Genomic DNA, 9,886 nt, shown 5'->3' on the forward strand with positions numbered 1-9,886 from the left:
AACTGTCTAAGACTTTCCTGCGCCGATGTGCACAGAGGGGCGCACCTGGACCGCCAAGCGGGCTGTATGGATCATTCATTCCGCCAACTTTGGGGTGCAGAGTCCTCCCGCCTCCGCACCTTCTTCTTTCCTGGGCTCTGGAGGTGGACCCAGATGAAAGGCTCCACCGGCCTCTGATTTTCTCGGTTATATGTACCAAATCTCTCTCCTTTTCACCTCATTACTTCCTTCCCTACCACTCCGATCCTAGAGGGGTCTCTTGAAGAAGCAGTGACCGCGCGCCTCGCCCTTCGCATCGCCGCCCCTACTTCCCCTAGGATATTCTGGGTTCCCCTCCGCGGTGGCCCTACTCCAGACGGAAGCCCCCATCCCCACCACCCCAGCGCGCACCCAGCACATCCTGGGCGCTCTCCACGAAGCGCCAAGGGTGGCGAGGTCACTGTCCTCAGCAGTATGGGGATGGCTTTCGCCCTCCAGCGGACGTAGGCGGAGCCATCGGACTCCCCTCTTGGCAGAATGTGTGCAGCTTGGAGCAGAGGCATTGAACCCCAGGAGTCGCTGCTGCCGGCGCGTATCAGGTCGCTATTACCATTTTATGGAGGGAAATAGGTATTTAGAGAGGAAGGGGCACAATCAAGGCTTCGCTGAGAGAGTCATTCGTTCATTCGTTCGGCTGCCAACATTCATCCAGCTCCACGGTCAATGAAGCTGTATTGAGCATCTGTCTCTGTGAGGGAGACTTAAGGCTGCAAAGACACAACCACCTCTATTTCTTCTTTCTCTTATCTCTTCTGCCTTCTCACTCTGTAGCTTCCTTTTGAGGAGTCGTGTGCATACACATGGTATAACCAAAGCCTGCTCCTTAGTGATTATGTGCCACATGCCTGAGTCTCAGATTTCTATATGGTTGGCCCTCAGTGACCATCAAAATCTTAGGTTGTCCCTGACGTATATTTTGTAATTAGGCCTAGGATGGTTGCGTCTGTACTGAACGTGTACAACTTTTTTTCTTGTTATCCTTTAAACAATACAGTATAACCTTGCTATTTACATAGCATTTACATTGTATTAGGCATTATAAGACATCTAGAAGTGAATTAAAGTGTATGGATGTGCATAGGCTGTATGCGAATACTATGCATTACATAAGGGATTTGAGCATCCACAAATTTTGATGTTCTTGAGGGTTCTGGAACCGGTCTGTCCACCATCATCACGGGAGCAGATCACTATTTCCAACTTTTCACAGACTATGTATGTTCCAGACCCTAAACTCAAGACATCTTTGAATCAAGTTCATGACTCTTTCCCTGTGACCTGTACCCAAGAACACACATTGCCCCAAGCTTCTCCTCTTTATAATTCATGTGTGTATACCCTGGATTCCTCCCTCCCTCTTTCCCCAGGGCACTTAGCATAATTTATCCCTATATGTTTATTGGTGTGATTTTTATTTATTGTCGGTTTGATTTCATGAGTCTGTCCAGTCAGTGTCTTTTACTGTGCCTGATGCAGGGTGTGCACTCAAAACTTTTTCTGTGTGATGTATAAATTAGCATAAATAAACCACTTCAGTACACAATAAAACTGCTTTAAAGGGGGTATAACATAGTGCATGTACTCTGGAGTTTGAGTACATGCCTGGATCCATACCCTAACTCTATCTCATCCTAACTATGTGCCTGGGACAGGTGGCCCTCTCTGACCTCATTTTCTCATAAATGGAAAGAATAGCACCAACTTTGATTTCAAATGGTTGTTTTGAAGACTTTGAATTAATGCTCAGAGAGTATTTAACATAGTGCTTTGGTATAAAGTCATTAAACAGTAAGTATTTGTTCTTGTAATTATATGCAACACACTCTTGGGTGGCAGAGATCATGGAAGAAGGATCCTGCAAGTCTGCCTAAAGTGCTGGGGGAAGGCTTCACGAAGGAGGTGATATTTGAGCTGAGGGTCCAAGGCTAAGTAATGATTTGCTAGGGAGCAGTAAAGGTCAGTCAAAATGAAAAAGGAAGTATTAAGATGATTGAGAAAATCCTAAACTAGTTCAGGGATACTGGAAACTTAAGTACCACAACAAAAAGCTAAATAAATGGGGACGTTATACCAAGTTCATGGATTGAAGGACCAGACATTATAAAAATAATCATTCTTCTCAAATTAGTCTTTAAATTCAATTCAATTCCAATCAAAATCACAACAGGATTATTTGATATCTAAAATTCAAGCAGACTAGCAAGTAGCCAAGAATAGTCAACTCACTTCTGGAAAAACGGTTGTAGAGATATTGCTATCAGACTGCAAGAATGACAAAACTATAATAATTGAGGCAGTCCTTAACTAGTGGGATGAGGATAAAAAATAGATTATGATAGAATCTAAAAACAGATTCGTGCTTACATGGAAACAATAATACAGCTGAGTACACAAACTATCCAATGACTAATTTCAGCTGCTGGATCAATTAGTTTTTAGCAATGTAGACATTTTTCTTTCATTAAATATGCTTAATTCATATAGGAAAAATTTGGTCATGGTGTTTTTTTGTTTTTGTTTTAGCGGTTCAGGGATTAAACTCAGAGGTACTTATCTACATCCCCAGCACTTTTTTCATTTGAAACAAGGTCTCACTAAGTTGCCCAGGCTGGCCTTGAACTTGCTATTCTCCTGCTCAGCTTCCCAAATTGCTGGGATTACAGGCATATGCTACCACACACAGCTGATCATGATTTATTGTTAATATGGTTATTTCTGATTTTATGTGCGAGTCTTATTTAATTATTTTCCCAAACTGAATATGGTAGTTCAGTTTATGCACGCATCTTTATTTACCAAACACATCCTCTGCTTTTGGTCCTACACCTACTTCACAAATGACTTAAAATTTTAATCACATATTACATTGCATTATAACAAATGAAATAAGAATATGTTAGTTTATACCTTGTATTGATAATTTACCATTAAAAAATAAATTATATCTTTATAATTTTATCTTGATGTAGTACAGCTCTTTAAGCAACCTGTATTTTATATCTCAATTGTCTTTTTAATATTTCTCAAAATGTGAATCCAAACATTACAGTGTAGTTTTGAACTAAAAAATCAATTATTCCTAATTGAAAATATGTTACTTATGTACATTAAATTATTTGGGGATATTTAGTTACAATGGCATAGAGTAAATAATTGTGTTATGCAACTTTCATCCACTCCTGAATCACATAATATCGTTTTAATCTTAAAACTGAGTTAGTAAAAGTCTACTTTTTGATACAAAAGTTTTAAAGTATGGTGTGTTCCTTCAATTTAACTTCGGTTTCAATTTGCAGTTGTTACCTTCTTTTCAGAGTTAATTGGCATTGCATGCAGTTTAAACTTGAAAATGCAACAGTCTAAGGTTGAATTTCTCATAAACAGAAATGAGGATGTTGAAGAAAATAGAGATGAGAATTTATTCATTTAATTCTCTTGGATACAGTAAGGTGGCAGATGTGATTTCTCAAAAAGAAAACTCCAGACAAGACACAAATATGAAAAAGTTTTCAATCCCACAGATTTCCAAGTACAACGAAATCAAGTTTCAATCAAAACACTGATGCTCTGTGGATTCCTTTATGCCATCTCACCAGAAAAATCATTGATTTATAAAACCATCTATTGAAAAAATGCACAAATCACAAAACAATTTATAAACTGTACCCACTAATTCTTTTATAAGAAAAGCTGAGAGTATTAATATCAGTATTTTTAAAAGCTTACCATTGTTTCATGGTCATCAAAATTTACTCTGGAAAATTCATACAAATCAGCATCACTCAGTGTAAAGACCAGGAAATCATAGATTAGCCTTAAAATATTTATAGTTGAGGCACTGTTGATAGATAAATAGACGTTAGATGCCAAGTTCCTTTCTTCAGTTAAGTTTGATGCCTAGTCGGTCACCACCACACTTCACAAAGGGAATGGCTAGGTGAAGACATTGTTCAGCTAATTTTGTTAAAAATTATAGTACCTATACACACCCATTACACTGGCTAAAATAGAAAATACTGACAATACCAAGTACCGACAAGGATCTGAATCTCTCATATATTAATACTGGAAATGTAAAGTAGTACAGACACTCTGAAAAACAGCTTGGCAAGTTTCTTAGGAAGTTAAATATACATTTGTCAAATGACCCAACCATTATACTCCTGGGTATTTATCCTAGAGAACTGAAACTTACATTACCACAAAAACCTGTATGTGTATATTTATAGCAGTTTTATTTACAAACCAAAGTAGAAACAGTCCACATGTACTTAATGAGTGACTAGATCAGCAGACTACAGTACATCCACACAGTGGACTACTTCTTGCAGTAAAAAAATAACATGCTGGGTGGATCTTGAGGGCATTGTGCTGAATGAGAAAAGCCAATCTCAAAAGGTTGCTTGTGGCATTATGCCATCTATACAATGTTCTGCAAGAGACAAAATTAAAAGGAGGTAGAACAGGCCAGTTTTCACCAGGGATGAGATTTAGGGAGGATGTAACCTATAGTCTATAAACAACTAGAGACAACTAACAGGGTGAATCTTTTTTTTTTTTTTTTCAGGGTGAATCTCTTTGTAGTAAACAAATAGCAGTGAAGCCTGATTGTTGTGATGGTCACCCAAATCTATAATTTTGATAGAATTCCATAATACTACAAATAATAAAAAATTACATAATACTATGAACACACACACACACCAATTGTACATTAAAACCCACTAAATCTAATTAAGATCTCTAGTTGAATTGGTAGTACTATACCAACATTAATTTACTGGTTTCATGTTATTTTACTTTAAATTTATTTTTAACTGAGACAAAAAAAAATATTGTACATATTTCTGGGACACCATGTGATACAATATTTCAATAATTGTATACATCGTATAATACTTCATCAGGTTAAGTACGTCTAATTTCTTAAACTTGATTTTTATTTCATCTTGAAAGGAGAACAAAGAAAAAAAGTCCTACAAAAATTAGATACTATTTTTTAATTGATGTAACATAACCAACATAAAAAAACAATGAAGTGATAGCATTTCTTAATTAAATTTTCTTCAAACTTCATTTGTTTTCTTTATTGTTGTTGCTATTGTGGTGGTGGTACTGGGAATTGAAACCAGGGGTACTCTACCACTGAGATACATTTCCTGCCTCTTTTTTAAAAATCTTTTTTCCCATTTTTTAAATTGGTGCATTATAGTTGTACATAATGGTGATATTTTTGTTACACATTCATACATACATACAATATAACCATATAATTTGACCAATATAATTCCCCAGTGTTTCCCTTTTCCCTCTTCTCCTCCCTCTGCTGATCCCTTTCCTCTATTCTCCTGATCTCCTTTCAATTTTCATGAGATTACCCCCATCTTTCTTTTACTTTTTCTTCTCTAACTTCCACATATGACAGAAAACATATGATCCTTGACCTTCTGAGTTTGATTTACTTCCCACCAGCCCTTTTTTATATTTTACTTTGTAAGTTGCCCAGGTTGTCTTGGAACTTGTGATCCTCCTGCCTCAGCCTCCTGAATAGCTAGGATTACAGGTGTTATCCACTACATCTGACAAGTGTTATTATTTTTAATAATTCATTGTGGCCCTTGAGATGTTGTTATTGGGGAAATCTGAGGAATGGTATATAGGAACTCTTTGTATGATTTTTGTAACTCCCAATGAGTCAAGCTATTTCAAAATAAAAAGTATTTTTAAATTGCAGTAAATTAAATATACTTTACACAGCTGAATCCAACACTTTCCAGTTCCTATTTTATGACTGATATTAACAGCTAAGAAAATTGTATTGCTGGTGAGATTGTGACATCACAGACATACAGCTGGTATATAGATTGTCTCAGATTTTGGATATTTCCATTTGAGTTTATTCACACTTTTTTGGGCACAGTGAGTATTTCTATGGATAGGACTGCTATAATGACTGATCCCAAGAGTGGTCTTATCAGTAGTTTTCATGCTTTAACTTGGGAATGCTGTTTTATTTATAAATAAACCTTGGTTGCTAAAAAGTCAGGTACTGGATGTTGACATTAAAAGAAAGTATTGGTCAACTTCCCCCAGGTTAGACTTATGACAAATATTTGCATAAGCACTGCAGAACATCTAGGAGTCTGGAACTCCGCTCCAGGCTGTGGGTGAATGGTGGGCAGTTCCAGATTCTCATTCTGAACGTACTTCACCCAGGCTGAGGAAGCAAATGCTCCTGGGAACGTGTTGTTCTCAGAACAGAGAGTAAGTGCCCAGAGGGCTGGTGGGAATTTGCAGTACTTTTAAAAGCCTCTGTTGAGATACAGCCTGCACTTCACATCTCCCACCTTCTACTGGCCAAAACAAGTCCTATGGTCAAGCCCAAAATCAATGGAGTGGGGAAATATTCTCTATCAGTCAGGGTGGAAAAGGTGGGGCAAATTAATAATTGTGAGCAGATAGTAAAATCTACCATCCATGATACGTTTTATTAAGTCGGGAGTTGCTTTTGCATCTCTTTAGAGGGAAGCATGTGGAAATGGGACTAACTTACGTGAATTTTACAAGTTCAGTTCTATGAGTTGTATGAATTCATAGATGGTTGTCATAGGGATGCAAATTAACATATCTAATCAAATTGGAAAATGAAATCAAACCTTTTTATTGACAGAAAGTAAGTCTGATTTGAATAATTAAGTTGATAATTAAGACTAACTTTACCCATTAGCTTTTATACAGGACAATTCCCATAAGTGAACTGAGCTAAATTGGTAGCTCCAAGGTTTTGACAAAAGTATATTTAAAGCACATGATAACAGAAAATCATTTTTTATTGTTGACCAAGACATATTGAAATTAACAATATTTTCATTTTCCTAAGTCTTTCTGAATATACTGGGTCTTAAAAGATGCCTCTGGGGATGTACCTCAGTGGTAGAGCACTGCCTATATTGTGCAAAGCCCAGGGTTCAGTCTCCAGTGACACAGACACACACACACACATCAGTAAGTGATATTTAGTTATCATTTGAAGCTATTAATAAAGACTGGTGTATATAATGATAAGAATGATTGTGTCTCTCTAACATTTATATGCTAAAATTCTAACCCCCAAAGTAATTATATTAGAAGGTAGGACCTGTGGGAAGTGATTGTGTCATGAGGGTAGAGTTCCATGAACAGGATTAGTACCATTATAAAAGAGACCCCATAAGTCAACTTGCCTCTTCCCCTGTGTGAGGACACAGCTAGAAGGAGTAATCTATGGACCAGAAATCAGGTCCTTACCAGATACCAGATCTATCTTGATCTTGGACTTCTCAGCATCTTGAACTATGAGGAAAAAAAGATCTATTATTTATAAGATAACCAGTTTATTGTATTTTGTTACAGTAGTCCAAACAGACTAAGATAGTATATTACCTAAAAGTTGAACAAGAAAATAGTTCTGAAGACTGGGCAACAAATACTTTTCCAAGTCAGTTGATTTCTAAGTCCTTGCTGTCAACAAGGTTGGATGAGGACCCAATCGAGTTGTTGAGAGATAAAATATTAAAAACAACATGATTTTGGTAGTCAGCATTCCATCCTGTGACAAAATACCCAAGAAAATCAACTAAAGGAGGAAAGATGTATTTTGGCTTATGATTTCAGTCCGTGATTGACCAGCTCCATTGTTTCTGGGTCTGTGGTGAGGCAGAGCATCATGGCAGAAGGGTATGGTGGAGCAAACTGCTCACCTCATGGCAGCCAAGAAGGAGAGAGCGAGAAAGGAAATTGGGGCAAAATATCATCTTCAAGAGCAAGCCCCAGTGACCTACTTCCCCCAACTAGATCCCACCTCCTAAAGTTTCTACCACCTTACAATAACCCATTAAACTATGAATCCATCAATGGATTAATCCACTGATGAGGTCAGAGCCCTTGGAATCCAGTCTCCTCCCAAAGACCCCACCTCTGAACACTGGGGACCAAGCCTTCAATATATGAACGTTGTGGGGGGCGGGGGAGGGAGGCGGAGAGGGTGGTGCATTTCAGATCTAAACCATAACAATGATAGAGCATTACCTGATTTTTGGTCCATAAGTTCAAAAAAGTTCATAGAATTGAGAAATGATGCTTTAAAAACATCTACTATTCCTATCTATTATTTAAAATTTTTCTTGGGGCTTACATCCGTAGCAGAAAACGGAATAGACTTGGTGCTGAATCCTGCTTCCTCCTAGTAATAAAAAACACTTGCCCATAACTCAACAGAAACACAAAAGGCATGCTAACCTAACCAAGCTGACTTCAAATCAAAGGTTACTTTTTTTTGGTGGGGGGTTACTTTTTATATATAATTATCTGTTAGAATCCATGTTAGGCTTACACTGCTTTGGCCAAATGCATAGTAATAATGCATTTGTTAGGATAGCTCAACCTGTAAGAGGGCAGCCCCTTCTGGAGGTTGTCCTTAGCAGGATGCTTTCACCTTCCCTTCCCAATCCTTCAACATTCCTCCCTTTTACTCTGTACTCCAAACTCTAAGGAGATGCCTCATCTGAATAATCTAAATTTTGAATAGAGGCCTCACCTAACAACTTTTGGGAGTGGGGCACTGGGAATTGAATTCAGGGACACTCTACCACTGAGCTACATCCTCAGTCCTTTTAATTAATTTACTTACTTATTTTGATTTTGAGATGGTCTTGCTAAATTGCTTACCCAGGCTGCCCTGGAACTTTTGATTCTCCTGTGTCAGCCTCCAGAGTCTCTGGGATTACAGGTGTGTGCTGAAATCTCTCTATATTCATAGAACTCTGGTGACCTTCATAATTTCCTTCTGTAGCAGCTAGCCCATAGGAGGTCAAAATCCCAAGGAACCTAAGCAACTTAGCGAGACCCTGTCTCAAAATAAACTATAAAAAAAGGGCTGGGGATGTGGCTCAGTGGTTAAACATCCCTGTACCAATGCCCAGTACCCCCCTACACACAAAAAAAAAAAATTCCAAGGAAGACTCTCCTGCCTGCAGCCTCATTGTCTCCTTTCCTGAGCCCAGGAGGAGATGGATCCTGGAGGTGCTGCCCCACTGTGTCCTCTTCAGGGCCAGCTGTGAATAAACCTTGAATATTTAAATGGTGGGAGCCCAGACACCTGACCCCAATAAGAAAAGCAGAAAAAAAAAAAATTCACACTAAAAAAGTTTTACTGTCATAAGAAAATGTAAAATATTAATATTTCAATTTGTACACATAGTTTTATCACAGTAAAATATGATTGGGAAAACATTAGAAGGTTTCTAATTAAAAGTAGTTAACAGAGGTTTTAGTTTTTGAGGTGGGCCAAGAATTGAATCCAGGGCCTTGTATATGCTAAGCAAGTGCTCTACCACCAAGCTATATTCCCACCTGCCAGAGGTTTTATGGGTTAAGTGGAATGGAAAGATAAAATAAATATGAAGAAATAACTACACAAAATTTTGGTCTGTCAAGGAAGAGTCTGTGTATTTTTAAAGTGAATGATGGCAAGTATTAAATTACTGTGTTGCTTAGATTCCATTGGATACTTTTAAAAATTTTTTTTAATTTGTTCATTGGATACATTTTAAAAAGTAAAGCATCAGCTTTATATTTATTTTAAATTTAAACCAATGTATAATAGTTGTATCTATTTATGGAGTACCTTGTGATATTTTTATGTTTATAGATTGTATGGTTTTTAAAATGAGGTTCAAGTTTTAAAATAAAGGAAAAATATCTCAGACAAAATAAGAACAGATAATGTCTCACTGAAAATTTAATTCCTTCTAAAACCATCTTTTTTTTTTTTTTTTTTTTTTTTTTTTTGTGGACAGGCAGTTAAGTT

Source organism: Sciurus vulgaris, assembly GCF_902686455.1.
Source record: "Sciurus vulgaris genome assembly, chromosome: 3".
NCBI classification, from domain to species: Eukaryota; Metazoa; Chordata; class Mammalia; order Rodentia; family Sciuridae; genus Sciurus; species Sciurus vulgaris.